At 36.0% G+C, this 18,840-nt stretch overlaps 1 protein-coding gene across 6 annotated transcripts in view; it reads right to left on the bottom strand.

The window, feature by feature from the left end:
* The window catches only part of LOC138709217 (uro-adherence factor A-like), a 1,183,483-nt gene that overhangs the window by 397,224 nt on the left and 767,419 nt on the right, over nucleotides 1–18,840 (bottom strand). The window contains exon 1 of one of the 6 annotated variants that reach the window (XM_069839812.1): nucleotides 18,397–18,494. The exons of the other annotated variants lie outside the window; for them this stretch is intronic. The gene's annotated coding sequence lies outside the window, so the exon portion shown is untranslated. Of the gene's footprint in view, nucleotides 1–18,396; nucleotides 18,495–18,840 lie in introns of those variants that run through there. 6 annotated transcript variants of the gene reach the window in all.

Below are 18,840 nucleotides of genomic sequence, written 5' to 3'. Positions count from 1 at the left end.
CATATTCTAGAATCGAAATGCACAGATATGGAAATAAAATTTAGAGCTCCCTTATTATATGTTTCCCTTAGAAAACGCACAGTGCATGTGCACTTACTAACTTACTACCACAGAAATCAAGTAAAACATAAATCTAATCGACATGAATATCGTACTCGAAGACAAATGTCTGCTTTCCCATTAATTGAGCCTCAATGTCATACAAGTGCAGCTCTTAAACATAGTGCTAGTTTCGCCCCAAGACTTTTTAAATAAAATTACATATCATTTTCCAAATCTGAAATATTTTAAAATTGAAGTTTCTAAAAAATAAATTTATAAAATTATTCATGATATATAATATTAACAATGTATGTATTTTTTATCTTTTATTTCTGTCCACTATATTAATGTTTTTATTGAATATCACTGGCTTCTGTCCGATTGTCGATTTATATTAATTGTGTTTTTCTCTCTTTTTCTCTTTCTTCTTCTTCTTCTTCTTTTTTTTTTTTTTGCTCTTGAGTGTTATTTATTGGTCTGAATTAGGTTACTTATTGTATTTAGTAAACTGTCCTTGTAAATTTTATGTTATATTATTGGCTAAGACCACACCGTACACGAGCCTGGCTGTTACGATTAGAAACATTTTTTTTTTATAATTTTAATTTGTACTCACTAGCTAGCTAGTTAAATAATTATATATATATATATATGTGTGTGTGTGTGTGTGTGTGTGTGTGTGTGTGTGTGTGTTTGTGTTTGTGCAGCAACTTCTCCAAGAACATTCCCTTAATACGTTGACGCAAAAAAAAAAAAACGATCTTCTTCTCGCTCAGTAAAATTGTAATAAATTCTAAAAAAGAACTATCACAATATTACTCACCTCTGCCATATATATATATATATATATATATATATATATATATATATATATAGACAAAGCATTTTTTTTTTATTTTGGAGTTACCTCCCTCTTGCACCAAGCCCTTCAATTGTTTCAGCAGGAAAAGTTAACCCAGACGACGTAAGGCTTAAGGGGATATTGAGATAGAACTCACATATTTTTATACATCTTGATTACACAACTTTTAACACTGTATGACTTCGGAATATGTATGATAAGACTTTCTTGTGTTAAATTCTAACGTACCTTGTTTACATGTTTCGACCTACTTATGGGTCATCCTCAGAAATGGTCGTTGTTGCTCTTGGCGCCTCTTGGTTTGTTTCCTGTGAGGGTGTGTTCATGTGGTGTAATGTAAAGTGAAAGAGTGTGTTCTGAAATTGAGTTGTGTCTTGAGAATTTCGTTGGGGTGTGTTTTCGTGTGTCTGTATATTTCATATTGTTCTAGTGTGTTTAGTTTCTGGCTTTTTGGTTGGATGTGTAGTATTTCCATGTCTGTGTTGATGTCTCTGTGGGTGTGGTTAGCATTTGTGATGTGTTCTGCATTTTCTCGATATCAGCATGAAAAGGCGGTAATATGTTTAGCAGCACGCTCCTGCTGTCTTTCCCCCCTCGGGAAAAACGTACTCAATATGACAGGAGGATGAGTGCACCTCAAGCCATGTAGGAAGCTGAGAAAAATCCCGCTACTAGCCGGGACCTTCCAATTTACAGGCTCAATATAAGATGTGATCTATAGCTTCTATGTTTATTTTTCACTTACTTTAGTAACAGCCTCCGTAACGACGAATCAATAGCACCGCGGAGGTATTTCTAGTATAGAAGTAGTAAATATAATAGCGTGCTTGTCTTCAGATGAAATGCAATAAGAGAGCATTCGTTTTAGAATGAGTTGACAGTAATGCGGTGAAAACAAATTGCCAACTAAGAGAGTGCTCATAACACATGAAGATGCTATTCAGTCATGCATTTTAAAAGCTGGAAAACAAACAAGTGTCACGATTCAGGATTCACAACTTAGAAAGTCCTTTGCTAGATAGAAAACGAAAGAATTACAAGAGGAAATCGACGCCTATTTGAAAGGAAATGTTGTTTATTTAATAACGGCTTCCGCACACACACACACACACACACACACACACACACACACACACACACTGTATTCATGGTGAGTGATATTCACAAGTTTCCAAACATGTGCAACACGAAGGCTTAGAAATCACGTGCAGTGGGCAATTTCAACATGTTGTGCAAATATGACAACCGCAGTTCTGACAGCTGGTCTTAATGGGTGTGAAATCTGGCCTTTTACTCTTTAAGGAGAGATATGTTTCAAGATGCCTTTTTCCACTTTTAAGTGTTTTCCTTGACATTTCAAGCGTTGACATCAATTGTAAGGTATTGCCATTATGTTACTCGTACCATGCAAGGCTGCGAAGATATCAAGTTCCTGCATATGTAACACGTAACACCACTGTTTCAAACTTTACACAAACATGTTCAGCTACACAAATGAAGCAATAATAATAATAATAATAATAATAATAATAATAATAATAATAATAATAATAATAATAATAATAATAATAAAATAATAAAATAATAATAATAAAATAATGATAATAAAATAATAATAATAACAATAATAATAATAATAATAATAATAAATCTTCAATTCTACTTTCGACATTGAAGCCTATAACCAATGGGGTTAATCTGTACGGGCTTGAGACCGTCACAGTAAAATAAACAAATACAAGCAAGGATACTCGCCCTAATAAATGTAAAATATAGTCTATATACTGTAATGTTTCTATACAAAAAGTCTCTATCATGAAGGATGACCATTCTCCCTCATTACATGATTTACGCCGGTCATGTCAACTGATGCCCATAGGCGCAAGCGCGCGTTTTAGAGCTCAGGAGAGCCTGAACGCTTTACAGCGGAAAGGAAAGAGACAGACGAGTGAAGTAGTACAGGGACATCATATTATTTTTACTAACACTTCTAATATTAACCTGGCTATATCTTTGAATTAACGGTTGAAAACCGGAAACACTGTTTGCTACCCCCTTCCACGACTGGAGTTCGATGATACTGGCGTAAAATACAAACAAATCACTTTACTAGGTTTAGGAGGGAAGAAAAGGAATTAATCCATTTCCGAAACTAGGAACTATCGCCATTTTCAGTTTGATAATTTTCATTAGATTTTTGTTTAATCAAGATACAGTACTGTATTAACAATATGTGTTTTTACTCACGAATTGAGCCATCCATTCGGACGTATTCATTATGCAGTGTATATTATACTTGCTACATCACATTAGCGTACAATATAGAGAATGAAGTTAAATTGAAAAATAATTATAATAGATATTTAAACACATTTTTGAAAATGGTGGCCGTTCATTTCGATAAAGGCTTCAGTTTTTTGTGCATATTATCGCACTATAGAATATTGTACGTAATTCCAATTACCAGTTTCGACCTTCGTACTAGTAACTCATGTTGAAATAATTCTGTACCTACTCTATGAAAGAGTACTTTACGTACTGTAAATTCAATCTTCACTTCCGAAAAGATAAAATTACTCAGACATGCTATCTACTGTCCGTCCAAGTGGTTATGTAGCAGGGCCGTAGAGAGGGGGGAGCTCACGTGACAGTTAATTACTTAATGAGGTCCTTTTATTTAAGTTATTTTAAAAGTTCTACAATATTACGTAGACATCCAAATCCTAACAGAAATTAATGTTTTCAGAAAAGAGCTAAGACAGCCCAGCCACTAGTCTTTAGAGAGGGGCGAGCAGAAGCGAGTGGGGGAAACCGGGATGCAACGTAGGCAAACGAACGGCAGTACCTGTGCGAAAATATGATTCAATATTGAAACATCTTTCGTCACTGGAAAACGCGAACATATTTCTGGAACGTACTATACTTACTAACTCAGTACTGCTTACTATAACCGCATACGCGGCCTTGGTTCTGTGTGGAGAACGGTTGGAAGTTTACTAGTAGAGGGGGTGGGAGTGAAGTACATTAAAAAATTCGGGTATAATAAAAATTGAAGTAAAAATAAAATGATGTCCCTGTATATGCCGCTTGGTGGAGCTATATACAGGGATGGCCAGCACTGATTCAATGGATAAAGGGGAGAGGTATAATAAAAATTGAAGTAAAAATAAAATGATGTCCCTGTATATGCCGCTTGGTGGAGCTATATACAGGGATGGCCAGCACTGATTCAATGGATAAAGGGGAGAGAACTTATTAAAACTGTATCCAGTTAATTTTTAGATTTGTCTTAGAAGTAGACTGTAAGTGCATTACAAGAATGTAAGTTTTAATTTTAATCTCATTTTTCACAGTTTTGCTTTTTATTCATTCAAATGGATTACTTTCTCATCTTTTTTTTTTTTTTTTTTACAGAAAAGTTAAATTTTTCAGAAATGTTTATTTAGTAGCCTTATAGGTAAATACGTATTACTAAAGATATTATATTGAAAATTTTGAAAATATTTGCATGAACAGATACATTGTTCACAGTGTTCAGAAGAATAAAATGTGGATTGTTCAAACTCTGTTGGGCTCATGACGGAATGCGGAATGATCAACATGACGTTGACCTATTCCAAACAACTGAGCTCAGGTCATACCTTATTCTCCTGTTCATCGAACCTGTAAGTACCTGCTAGGAAATGAATTAACAAAGCAGCTATTGTTACATCATAAACAAAAGATATGTGCCCATGTGTTGGTAAAACGTAAGCTCTATAGCTTCAGCAGAATTCGAGGAAATAATTTAATATTCTGATGATATGAAGTTGCGCACCAATATCAACTTAAAAGCATAATGCGATAAGAATTTTGTTATGCAATATTAGTTACAGTTAAAACATATACCTAGGTAACTTTGCTTTGTACTATAATATTGTTTTGATTAGTTTATTGATTACGTTTATAAGGCTAAAGATACCATCAATATCAATTCCAACTTATTATGTCATACTTAGTCTCTTTCTTTGTGATATCTCTTTCTTTATAAATGATGTGTTTCATTCATTTAGTACAGTATAGTTTTACTACTATGGAATGTATGTGAATATTCCTTCTTAATTCTTTATTATGTTATTAACGTTTAAAACGTAACTGCAATATTAAGAAATCAGTGTTAGTACTTTTGTTTTACAGACAATATAATTATATAATATCGAACAGAAAGAAGCCATATAAAAATAACGACATAAAATTTCACGTTCCGTTTGAAGTTTGTACACCACTGTTTTCTTAATTCAACAGGCTGCTTATTCGTTATCCTTCCTCCTTCTATATCTAGCGCTTAATGCCCGCGCACGACGTCAAGATCAGAAAAATGCACATGTGCTTGCTTTGACATCACTGCTTTACGCGATTCACAATTTTACATTTTATTATGTCACCAAGTGGTATTTCTATTTCTCGTTGGTTTTTTGACCCAACACTAAAAAAAATACGTCTGATTAATGTAATATGTGACTAGTCAGCGATGTATGTAATGGAGGGCAAAAGGAACTGACACCCTACCCCATTATCTCCTGGCATAGTTGCCTCAAGAGTGATGCCTTGTTGATGTCACTTGCGGGGTCCAGATCTGTCTTCGGGCAGTTGACTAAAAACACAAAATTGAAAATAAGTACTGTTAACCAAAGAAAGATTGGGCCGTAGGAATATTCAAACCCTCAGATACAAGATATAATCGGAGACTCAGAGCATAGACACACTAAATATCGTGTAATTCATTCATTTATAGTTTTCTGCCAAAGAATAGGTCCTTCACTGCAAATACAGCATTCTCAAATGATCTTAATGTTGTCTATCATCTAATCTCTTCTGCTCGAACCTTTCTCCCGTTCACCATTCCTTCCAGAGCATTGTACATTAGGCAGTTTCTTCTTAGCCAGCGACACAGCCAATTTCATTTTCTGTTCCTGATCAGCTACAGCATTATTATTTCTTTATCTACTCTTCCTACCATGCGTTGATGAGTTATTTAAATTCACTCTATTTGGTCTATTGTTGAAACACATTTCGAAGCTCACTAAAAAAGTTAATTTGTTTTACGATGATGCTTCAAAAAGTAAGATAACGAGAGCTCTCATGGACAGACTATTTCACAGGCAGATATACTGATACACAGCAGTAGGGCACTAGTACGCATTACTTTTCAACACAGTCACCATGCTTGTACAAACACTTGTTGCAACGGTAGACCAAGGCATCGATGCCGGCATAGAAGAAATCTGCATCAAGTGCCTGAAGTCACGTCATGACGACTTGCTGCCGTATCGGTGTTGAATCGTTTACCACTCAGATGCTTCTTCAGTGGTACTAATGGAAATCACTGGTTATCATGACGGAGCTGTATGGAGGATAGTCCAGTACCTATCAGCAGATTCTTATAGCAGATACTTACAGGTTCGATGATTATGACAAAAACGTATGACCTGAGCTCAGTTGTTTGGAGTAGGTCAACATGACGGGTCCAACAGAATTTGAACAATCCACATTGTTATTCTTCTGAACATTGTGAACAATATATCTGTTCATGGTAAATCTAGTTACTTAAAAAAAATTATAAATTATGGTAGATTTTAGGAATTTAAATTTTGAAATGTAGCATATCAGAAGTCAAATTTAGTTTTTTATAGTAGTATCAATGGTATAGTTAAGCATTTTGCAGCGTTTTGGGATGCACCATTTTTTTATGGACAGCTTGGTGGTAGAAATTCAATGTCATCAATGTGTTAACAGCTGCATTCTCTAGATTCTCCAGTAAAAATAATTCTTGAAAATAATAAGTAAGTAAAGAAGTGAAATTGTGAACATTAAAAACATGGGTATCATGTATGGAGGAAGATGGCAGCTTACACCAAAACGTGTAACACTCCGAAATAATGTTGTAAAATTCAAATATTTTGTAAATTGTAACATTATAATATTCATAAAGAAATTGACGGACATATCTATTTCATTAATGTAAAATAGCTTATCGGGCCCCACATATCATGTTTATCAAATTAAAAAAACATGCCAAAAGATATGGTGTGATTCTATTCTGATCCATCTTGTTATTCAATCATGATTACCTGCTACTATGTAGGCCTACAACTTGTTTGTGAGCGAACATTGGACCTAGAGAGATCGCATAGGCAGCCAATATTCTACCACCAGCACCAGACAGATTAGTTGAAAACTTCAGATGATGGTACAGATAACAACAAAGACGGTATCTAGTAGGTCACATTCCTGTGTTATTTATACTGTAAACAGTAAGATGGCAACCAAAGTATTTGAAAAAATGTAAGAACTTATACGTGGCGGGGCCTTAAGATAGATTCTGATTGTTTTACAAAAAAAAGTCTCATAAAACATAATTTCGTTCTTATTTCGCAGAAACAAACATTTTACATTTTGTTCTCATTTTCACATTCTATCACGGATAAAAAACTACAGTAATATACTTAACATGCTTTTAAATATAAAATTATTTATTTTGACAGCGTTTGAGGACATTTTGCATTCATCATGATTGCGAAAATCTACCATCTCTAAAAATTATTCGTTTTCACATTATAAACATAGAGGACTATATAGATTAGGCCTAAACTTCAATTTTGCATTTAAATTGCAATAATTTAATTTAATTCAATAGTCTGACACAATATTTTTGGTTTGCCTTGAGACACAGAATAACTCACAATAAAATTTAAAATGAAAAATTATATAAGCAGATTTCAAACAAAAGAGGTTCAAACATCATAAAAAAATAGAACCTAGTACAATTTAAATTAAGTGTAGACCATAAAGATGCTGGCGAAATATCGCTACAGAAAATTTTATTATGGTGTTGACGATGGCATCTTGAAGATCTCTCTTCAGCTTGTATTTTTCCCTCCACTTTACAAAGGCTTTCGGAATGGTGCCTCTCGCTCCGAAGAAGAGACCGATATCTGTGATTTTTTCAATGTTGTATTTCGCTGATAGGTACTGAATCGTGGGCTCGTAGATTTTCTTTTTCTCTTCATTCACTTCAGATGGTTGAGTGGCTGAGATTTCAAATCTAATAGTAGGATCAATTATTTCGGTTGTCACATTTATAATGCAGAAATTTACGTGTACCATGTGAATTCTCGTTTGATAACGGATTCAAAATCAGTGACAAATCGATTAATCAAATTATCAAAATATACTTAGGCCTACGTTAAACTGTTTTGGAGACACATCGCATATACTGCAAATATGAGCTTTGCGAAAAATCATTATCTCTGGTTACAGCCTTTCGGTTCAGGATGTAGGTTTCCCAGCCATACATACAGTAAAGAAGAGACAAGCATCACTATTTATGAGATAATACTGTCTTCAAAACTAAAGCAATAAATATACAAAAGCTGAATTATATGATGACAAGCATTGCATTCCAAAGATTATTCTTGGAAAGCAAACGAACAGCGTATATAAATCGCATCATTTCAGTCTGTTCCAAGAACCGACTCTAGCTGTTCTCGGAAGTCTTGCTGCGGTAAATCGTTCATCATTACATGAAATGAAATTCCAAGGGTACAAAAACATTCAGCCACTCACTGGATTAAATTGAAATTCTCCTCAAAAATTTGTCACAACGAACAATGAAACATTTGCTTCCTTTATGTATTATTAACGTATTTCATATTGAATTGCCACAGGGGAAGTGCGCGCCACAACTCACACGCTGTGTTACTATGACAACAGAAGTATTCTGTCATTTTATATTTCCGTAACGTTTCGTACACAATACCACTTCGTTTCATCCAATTCTCTCTTCTACAGTATTTGTAAACGAACACTACGGGTATAGTTTGATACTACACTATTAGAATTCATTCATAAATCCATCATCACATTCACTGTAGCTCGATTGGTTTTGTTACCGTCTACAAATCCGAAGGACCTAGGTTCGATACGGCATGTAAGTTAAAATGTGACCTCCTTGCATAGAATCTATGAACGACCCTGCATTATGACCATCATAGGATAGTAGTTAAGTATAACATTTGGGTTGCATTAAAAAGTATTGATTATTATTGAATCTATCTTAAGTAAGAAGCAATGTTCGTCCAGCTTGTCTTAAGCAGAGGCCCTGTGATATGTTGACCACATTGTACGAGAGTCCCGTTATATGTAAATATTTATCGTCGGTTCATAGTCCTCACTACAGTTTCAACGAAAGGACCGAAGGTGAATATTTGATATTAGGCCTAACAATTTTCCGATATTATTATAGCGATGTACCGAAGTACATATATTTCCATGCAGGAATTCTGCGTTATCATATGATGAAGGATCGACGGAGCGGAGAAAAATTCTCTCCGGCACTGGGATTCGAACCCGGATTTCCAGCTCTACGTGCTGACGCTCTCTCCACTAAGTCACACCGGATTCCTATTCCGAAGCCGGATTGAATCCTCTCAGTTTAAGCTCCACCTCTTAGTTTCCCCTTAGCGGCCAATCCTCATGCACTGTGTCACAGATGTGTGACAGTGGCACAATGTCCAACACACTAATGTGCAGAGGTGCACTCATTACGAGTGAATTGAAATCTTCCTTATAGGCTCTTTTATTATTTCTTTTAACTCCTAGGTGTACAATCTCATTGTAATTTTTAATGGTCTCTCCTATTTTTTTAGTTTGTTATTTAACAATGCTGTGTAAACTACTAGGTTATTTAGCGTCGATGGGATTAGTGATAGCGAGATGAGGACGAGGATTCGCTATATATTACCCGGCATTTGCTTCACAGTTGGGGAAACCTCGGAAAATATCCAACCACGCGGAAATCGAATCCACGACCGAGCGCAACTCCGGATCGACAGGCAAGTGCCTCAGCGAACTGAGCTACGCCTGTGGCTCTCTCCTTCTATAATTAAATCTTGTACTACATCTCCAATAACTGAATAATTTTACTTGTCCGTGTCATTGTTTAATCTCCATTTTTTTTTATTTTTCTGATAATTTTCTTATCACATACCATATCTTCCCGATCTTGGCTATAACTTGGTCGCCGGCGAAATGAAGAATATAAATCGCTTTATTGTTTCCAATCTGAATTCATATTTGGGAACATTTTGTTCTCCAGGTATTTAATGCTTCGTGTACATGTAGTCTATGTATATCTTGAATAAGGTTGGGGAAAGGCAACATCCTGACATAGTAATTTTGATACTATGAAGCCTTTGGATAGTTTTGAGCCTTTATTGGTTCTGATATACGTTTTGAATTGCCTTACTTATTCTTCCATTTATATTCACATTTGTTAATGCATTCCACAGTTTAGAACCGGCTTGCAAAACAGGGCGACAATTGTGGCGTTGCGTCACTCATCGGAAACGTCACGCATCCCTTCCTTCTACCTCTGCGTCATTAACTTGGTAGGGGAGGGAATTTGTATTCAGTGTCTGTGTTATGTGATTGCGTACGGGGCACAGTGACATCATTCAACGCCAGTGGACTGTGGATAGGGAACCAATGCTTTCCCCATGCTTTCCACCCCCTCTCGCCAGTTTTGTAACCCTGGTTTAGAAACTATAACATTGTCATATGCTTTTTCTAAATCAATAAAGGTTATGTGCACACAGAACAGTAAATAAATACGAGTAATCCACTACGCTAATTACAATAACGAACGTGGAATTGGAGGGAAATTTAAACAACAATGAATGTATACTCGTATACATAAATAGCAATGTCGCTAATCCACCACAGAGAAATTGGTTCAATATCCAGTGACAGGTATGAATTCGCTACAACGTCCAATTACTGGATATGGTGCTTGAAAGAGAACAGAGGTGGATTATCCAAACAGTGCGAGTATTTTCAATGTTAAGTACAAGTGAATAATCAATCGCAGATAAATTGATGCTATTTACAGTAAATAATGGGAAATCAGAGGTGGATTTAACTATATAATCGACGTAGTATAGGCCTATAAAATGTTGAAACTACAAATAAGTAATCCACCACAGATACGTCGTTGATACATACAAAATAACTGGAGGCATCGATGTCCCATACAATATAAGCTGTGTGTACATGTAATAACATACATATAGCGGTAAATGACCATTTAATAACAAATTACCACAGCTAAATGATACAATGCAGGCCTACAGTAACAAATGAATTTGTATGTGACGGGTTTAACTTGTTCTCGATTTAATGCAAATAGCAATTGGATTAAATATCAAATACGAAATATTGAAATAGCTTACGCATTGAAGTTCATTCAATTACGTGCTGTATACCTGTAGTTACTTTTAATTCATATAATTATAATAGGTTAGGTGTCGTCTCAATTAATTTACCTTTGCCTTATTCTCCGCTGTTGCAGTATGTAATGAAAGTCACTCTTAAATTTTTCTTTGTGGAAACTCTACTCGTCGTGAAAATGGCCTTCTTCGTTAAAAGACGTTATCTATCGGTAAACTCAACAACAGCAACAGAAAAGAATAGGATTCCTCACATTAACATAATGCAATCCAAGGATTACCATTTTCTTTCAGTGGTGTTACCCGGCAACAAAAGGGAAGAGACAATTGGCATTCAGGTTTGGAGCTCACAATGTTTCTTATTCACACCGCAAACCCTAAGCAAGTCACCGCTCGCTTTTCTTTCAGATGCTTTTCCTTCTCCTTATCCTCATTCTATTCGATGTCAAATACCATCTCGCTATCACCAATTCCATCGACACTAAGGCTGGTATTCATAGTCGACACTTTCGATTAAAGTGTCCTTTGGAAGAAGCAAAGTATCACTTTCCCGTTGCACAGTCACCACTTTGGTGGGCAAAGGAACACTTTGGATGAAATTGTACTTCCGACCACACTTTGAGCCGAAAGTGTCACTTTGTAGAAAAATGGCGGTCGTCTTGGAGGTTGTCGAATTATTTATTGAACGTGCGGAACAGGTGGCACAATTAGTGAACAATGTACGAAAGCGCTACATTAGGGATAGGCCTAAAAACAATCCCGTGGAATTTTATAATGATATAGAATTAAAAAAAAACGGTTCCGATTTGATAAAGAAACTGTTATTGAGATTGCTCATCTTTTCGATGACCGGTTGACAAAAACGAATAATAGAGGTTTTCCAGTGCCTCCAATAATACAGTTACTGACTGCATTAAAATTCTATGCTGCAGATATGTACCATACATTAATATCTGTAATATTATGGTCCTGGTATTTCTGTAGTAACATTCGTACATTTATAACCTCAATTCGATGAAGCGATATGCCTATATAACCTATTTTTTATTGCTGAAACGAATTTTTTAACTTAATATTACGTTAACTTCAATCTAACGTAGGCGTAACTATCTTAAATTAGCATTGAGAGACCTCACGTGCCTGCATTCTAAGTAGATTCCATAATTATACTGGGTTTAAGATATTTTGATTATTGTTGACTATCCGTATTTTGAGATAAGATTTATCTTGATGTTGATATAATCATTACTGTTTTGGTAATATACCGGGTGTTTAAAAAATACGGGGCATAATTTTAGATATGTATTTCCCACATGTAGACAATCAAAATAGTTCATTACAACATGTGTCCGGAAATGCTTTATTTCCGAGTTATGACCTTCACATCATTGAAATTCACCGGAACGTTTTTCTTTCCGCAGGTCGTTGCCATCAAAGGAGACATTAAGAGGGCACTGACAGTTCATTCCGAGGCGAAGGTTACATTCAGTGTTGTGTAGGCGTTAGACTGTGCGACATGTATTCAAATCAAGAGCTGGCAGAGATACACTTCATGTACAGTAAGGCGGACGGCAATGCTGCGCTGGCTCATCGTTTGTACCAGGAGAGGTACCCACAGCGATAATGTCCAGATCGGAAGAAATTTGTACGTCTCCATTACCGTCTGTGCGAGTATGGAAAATTTAACTCTCCTGGTTTGGGAAGGGGACGACCAAGATCTACAACTCCAGAAGTACAGGAGGAGATTCTGGAGGCTGTGAACATGACTCCTTCTATCAGCACACGAAGGGTAGCGTTGCAAGTCAATGTTCCTCATACGACTGTCTGGAGACTGTTGAAAGAGTATCAATTGTATCCTTATCATTTGGAACGTGTACAGGCCCTGTCGCCAGCAGATTACCCTGCACGAGTTAGGTTCTGTCAGTGGTTCTTGCAGCAGTGTGGTGTAAATCCGAACTTTCCTGCCTTATTATTATTTACAGATGAAGCACAGTTCACACGAGATGGCATAACAAATTTCCACAATCAGCATGTATGGGCGTATGAAAACCCTCGTGCAACTCTTCCATCTCATCACCAGGTGCGGTTCTCCCTCAACATGTGGGCCGGTATCATTGGTGATCGATTAGTTGGACCCCATGTACTTGTAAACAGACTTACGGGGCAGGCGTACACAAACTTCCTGGAAAACACCATACCTCATGTTTTAGAAGACACTCCACTGATCAATCGTCAACACATTCACTTCTTGCATGATGGCGCTCCTGCACACTTCAGTCGTACGGCTCGCCGGTACTTGGATCGAAGGTTTCCTGATCGATGGATAGGTAGAGGTGGCCCAATTGCTTGGCCTCCACGCTCACATGATCTGAACCCTCTCGATTTCTACTTGTGGGGCATTTAAAATCATTGGTTTATTCGTCTCCGGTGCCTGATTTGGAATCCCTTCGGAATCGAATTGTGGCATGATCTGAGGACATACGCAATACTCCTGGAGTTTGGGATCGTGTTCGTAGGTCAATGAGACATCGATGTGAGGTCTGTATTCAAGCAGGAGGTGGACATTTTGAACATCTTCTGTAATGACAACGGCCTGCGGAAAGAAAAACGTTCCGGTGAATTTCAATGTTGTGAAGGCCATAACTCGGAAATGAAGCATTTCCGGACACATGTTGTAATGAACTATTTGATTGTCTACATGTGGGAAATACATACCTGAAATTATGCCCCGTATTTTTTAAACACCCTGTATATTTTCATGCCGGTAAGCAATACATCTGATATGGCTGCTTCTACTGAGATACTGTCACTAGTTCATGTGCAGTCACAACCTCCCCATGAAAAGAGATCTCATACCATTAGATCTATTTTGTTTTGCACTGTAGAAAAATTTGGCATTCAAAATTCCTGAAGAGCAGGCAATAATGGAAACAAGAGAGAGAGATAATAATAATAATAATAATAATAATAATAATAATAATAATAATAATAATAGCAGTAGTAATGTGTTCATTTCATTCTTTTGACTTCTGTTCACCATTCACGAAAAAGACAAAAATGAAAATAAAGGGAATAAATGAAGCAGATACGTAAAAAAAACACACACATAAACACACGCAGGCACACACACACACACACACACACACACACACACACACACACACACACAAACGTAACCTACTCAGTCCAACTTAACCTAACTATGCAAACCAATAGAAGATATGCACAAAATCTAAACTAACTATATAAATCAGTGGAACGGATACATACAAAACCTAACTTAACGATATAAATCAATGAAAAAGATATGTACAAAACCTAATCTTACTTCACCAGCAATATCACTACCTATTTAATAAAATATTATATATATCTGAACTGACTGAAATAATCTAAACTATCGGCAACAAAAACTAAAAACTGAAAGAAAACAACTTTAAATATATTATATTTTCTTTCTCGTGCGATCAATTAGACTCCCAACTCAAATCACAAGCGTTATAATCTGTGGGTTACATTAATTTGTTATTGTTTGTTCACTTGTTTTGAAAGGCATTGTGGGACTTCTGTTACCACCCAAATTGTAACTGTATACTTTGCTGGCGTGAAGTGACATTTTGTAAAGTGCACTTCTTGAATAGTCTATGAATACCGCTAATTTGAAAGGGCCACTTTTGTAAAAAAAAAAAATGTCACTTTGCAAAGTGGTGATATAAAGTGTCGACTATGAATACCAGCCTAAATAATCCAGCAGTTGACACAGCGTCGTTGAATGACCAAGCAAAATTATTACTGCTGTAATATATTATTATTATTATTATTATTATATTATTATTATTATTATTATTATTATTATTATTATTATTATTATTAGGCCTATTATTAACGTGTGATCAACAGTAAATTGCCAATAATAGGTTACTACAATATACAACAGTATTAACAGAAACAGGCCTACTACACCAAAATACACATGGTAAATAATTCAATTAGTAAGTTGTTATGCATTTTCTAAATTAACATGTAAACTGATCATAATGATTGCTATCAGTTGAACATTTTAATGCTTCTTGAAAGGGGGGAAAGGGCTTTGTCACTGAAAATAATTTATAATACGAAAGATTTATGGCTCTCAAAGGAACACTTACGCTACAGTGTTCATAAAAATTGACAATAATAATATAATAATAATAATAATAATAATAATAATAATAATAATAAAAATAATAATAATAATAAATACTAGGCCTTATGCTCGCTCCAACCATGTAGAAGTAGGCCTATAAACAGACGCTAGGATTCCTTAGCACCACACATTTGAGGCAATAGCCTACTGTAAAATTAGTCGACGTCTGCTACACATCTAGTCTCAATGTGAGGAACACGAATGTCGCAATTCCTAATTATACTGCTGGTCATAAAAAACCGGACACTTCATATTTTCGGTCTCAATTGTATTTTACGTTTCGAATACAGAATTTTAGTATTGCATATGGATCATTAGCTATGAGTAGGGACCAGATTTTTATGTAATATCAAGGTGTGAAATATGCACATATTTATGCAAGAAAAATAAGCTGAATATGTACCAAAATATGTAAAATCATAAAAATATTTAATATCAATATCTGCGCTGGTATTTATTGTTAAGCCTAGATATTTGTAGTCTGGTACAATTTTTAATTTTCTGTTCTTCATGACGATTTCTACTGTTTCTGGTGCCCTTCCGCCGTTTCTGAGTATCATCATTTCTGTCTTGTTCACATTTATATCAAATTTGTTTTTATTGCACCATTTTATCACGATGTTTATTGTTTCTTTTAACTTTGTAAGGTCTTTAGACCCTACTACTATGTCGTCCGCTTATTCGTATGAGATTATTTTCTTGATTTTTACAATACAAAGTAGTTCTATGAGAAAGGTTGCGTTTTGTTCACTCATATTTACAGTGGGCGGTAAGGGGTGAGTGTCTCTTTTACTTCCTGGAACTAAGATGTTATGTTTCGTCCCGAAATATATCCTTTCTCTGGTAGGTAAGAAGTGTAAGTATTAAGTCTGTGTATTTCAAATTGTAAATTTCCCCAGCAAAAGTTTTCTTTTTCCTTTGAAAGAAGTAAAAATGAATAAAAACCCCTAAATATGTAGATTTATGTAATACCAACCATAATATTATGTAATGTGGGGTAAATATGTAGTCTCAGATTTTAATATATTAATGGTAGTTACAAGATTCGCAAAGATTTGTTATTTATATGCGGTTACATTGAAAGAAATATAATATGTAATTACATAAAAATCCTGTCCCTAGCTATGAGTATGTAGAAATCAAAAGAAAGACAGCTCTCAAAATTCAATTGCGTTACAATATAACAAAAGTGAATGAAACGAGCGTAAGTTGTAATGTAAGTTGATATTTTTTAGATTTCTGAAGAACTCCTCAATAGTTTCGCAGTTGAACAGTCTAAATCTGTTAAAGAAATAAGCAATGTCGTCGGAAGAGGCTATTAGGGCTATTGCTTTAAGGCAGGAAGACGGCCGTAATATACGCTATATCGTTAACACTTTGGGTTCATCTCGTAGTACTATAGCCTATATGATGTTATCAAAAGATATGATGAGACAGGTGAGTAGGCCTACGTCAGAAGAGCTGGATCAGGGCGAGCACATGCCACAAATGATTGGGATAACCGATTTATTGTGTTATCAGTGCACCGTGATCGCTTTACACCAGCATCAGTTGTCGGTAAACGCTTGTTCACAGAGAGGGGTGTAAATGTTTCTGCCAGAACAATTAGAAGAAGGTTAATTACTCATGGATTTAATTCCAGAAGACCATCCACTGGGCCAGAAATGTTCCCAGAACATCGAATAACCCGCTTGCATTTTGCACGTCAGCACATCCGTTGAAAAAATGAATACTGGAGTTCTGTGTTACAGTCCGCGTCACCGTTTTTGGTGGCGTTTGAAATAAGTAATGGGAACGTTAAGTGCTAGTGTTTTACCTTTACCTTAGTCAGTCTGTGACAGTGTTTGGCAAATGGCTGATGTGACGTGTATAGGAAGTGGTACCATTCTCAGCTGCACTAGCAACATGCTCACAAACTGGGTACAATACTCTAGGACACACGCCAAAAACGCTGGGGCCAGCTGTATTCACAGACGAGTTGCCGTTCAGCCTACGTTCCCCAGATGGACGAGACAAAGTATAGAGGAGGCGTGGAGAGCGGTATGCACAGAGAAGACCTTTCAATGAAAGCTCTATAATGATATGGGATATCGATAACGGATCGTTGACAACGTCCAGATACATCGTAGAATGTGTAGAAGAACTTGCCATTCCGTATGCTCCATTTATAGGCGATAACTTCCAGCTGATGCATGATTATGACCGCGCATACACTGCAAGAATTGTGGCAGATTACTTACAAGAGATCGAAATTAACATCCTGCAGTGGCCAGCACGCAGTCCAGGCCTGAACCCCATAGAGCATTGTGTGTGAAAATCTTGGTACGCGAATTCGGAGAAGAGAAGCACCTCTGGAAACTCTGGAAGATCTCCGAGAAGCTCTCATATCAGAATGGACGAATATCGATCTTGAAGAGATTGCTGTCGTGATCCGCAGCATGCCTCGTCGCTTGGGAGACAGTCCGAGGAGGAAATATACGATATTCAAAATAAAAATCTGAAGGAGAAGAAGACGTCAGAAAAAATAAAAAAGGCAGAAACTATGTTAATTTAATGTAATTTAATTATTAAATAATTTAAATAAATAAAAGACAAATAAAAATGTCTGTACTTCTTTATTATTTTGTTTTCTATATACTCATAGCTAATGATCCATATGCAATATCAAAATTCCATATTCTAAGCGTAAAATACAATTGAGACCGAAAATATAAAATGTTAGGTTTTCTTTTATCTATTTTTTTGACCAGCACTATATAACGTAACTTACTGTTAACAAAACGAATATAATGCAATAAAAATCAGGTCCGTAGCCTACTCGTATATGGTATCAAACTAGGATCCACTAACTTGAACTCACACACCACTTCCCAGACGGCCATGCCACGCGTGGAAACTTCCAGCAGATAATTAGTCTAAATTCAGTGGAATCACTCTCAAGCCATTCTTACAAAAAAGAAACGTTTTCCAATGTTACTTAAGTCACAAAACAAACATCTGCTTCAACTGTTTAGCATAAACAAAAGAACACCAGTACTTACAGAAAAGAAGTTGCCGGAGCAACCAGAGCAGATGATTGTCTTGTTTCCCTGTTCAGACACCACTAACAGTGAAATGTGATTATCGATCCCAGATTATGCGTCGTTTTTCCGAGCGTATCTTTCATTATGCGATTAGATTACCGATGACAGACAAAATGGCGTCAGAATATTACTATGATTAAATTAGTTTTCTTGTTAGCCGAAGTCAATGTCAATACTACTGTACCTTCCAATGTAACATTAAATAAAAAATAAATTATAAACATACACCTAAACAAATTTAATATGCTCTCGATCAAGTGGTAGCATTTCCGACCACAATTCCAACGGAGTCGAATTTGAATCCCAGAGAGAGAGAGAGAGAGAGAGAGAGAGAGAGAGAGAGTAGAGATTTATTTGTTTTCTTTGTCTTGTGTTTTTCTTAGCTGCCATAGGCACAGGGTG

Source organism: Periplaneta americana, chromosome 11 (assembly GCF_040183065.1).
Source record: "Periplaneta americana isolate PAMFEO1 chromosome 11, P.americana_PAMFEO1_priV1, whole genome shotgun sequence".
Lineage (NCBI taxonomy): Eukaryota > Metazoa > Arthropoda > Insecta > Blattodea > Blattidae > Periplaneta > Periplaneta americana.
This window is presented reverse-complemented; position numbering and strand designations above follow the sequence as displayed.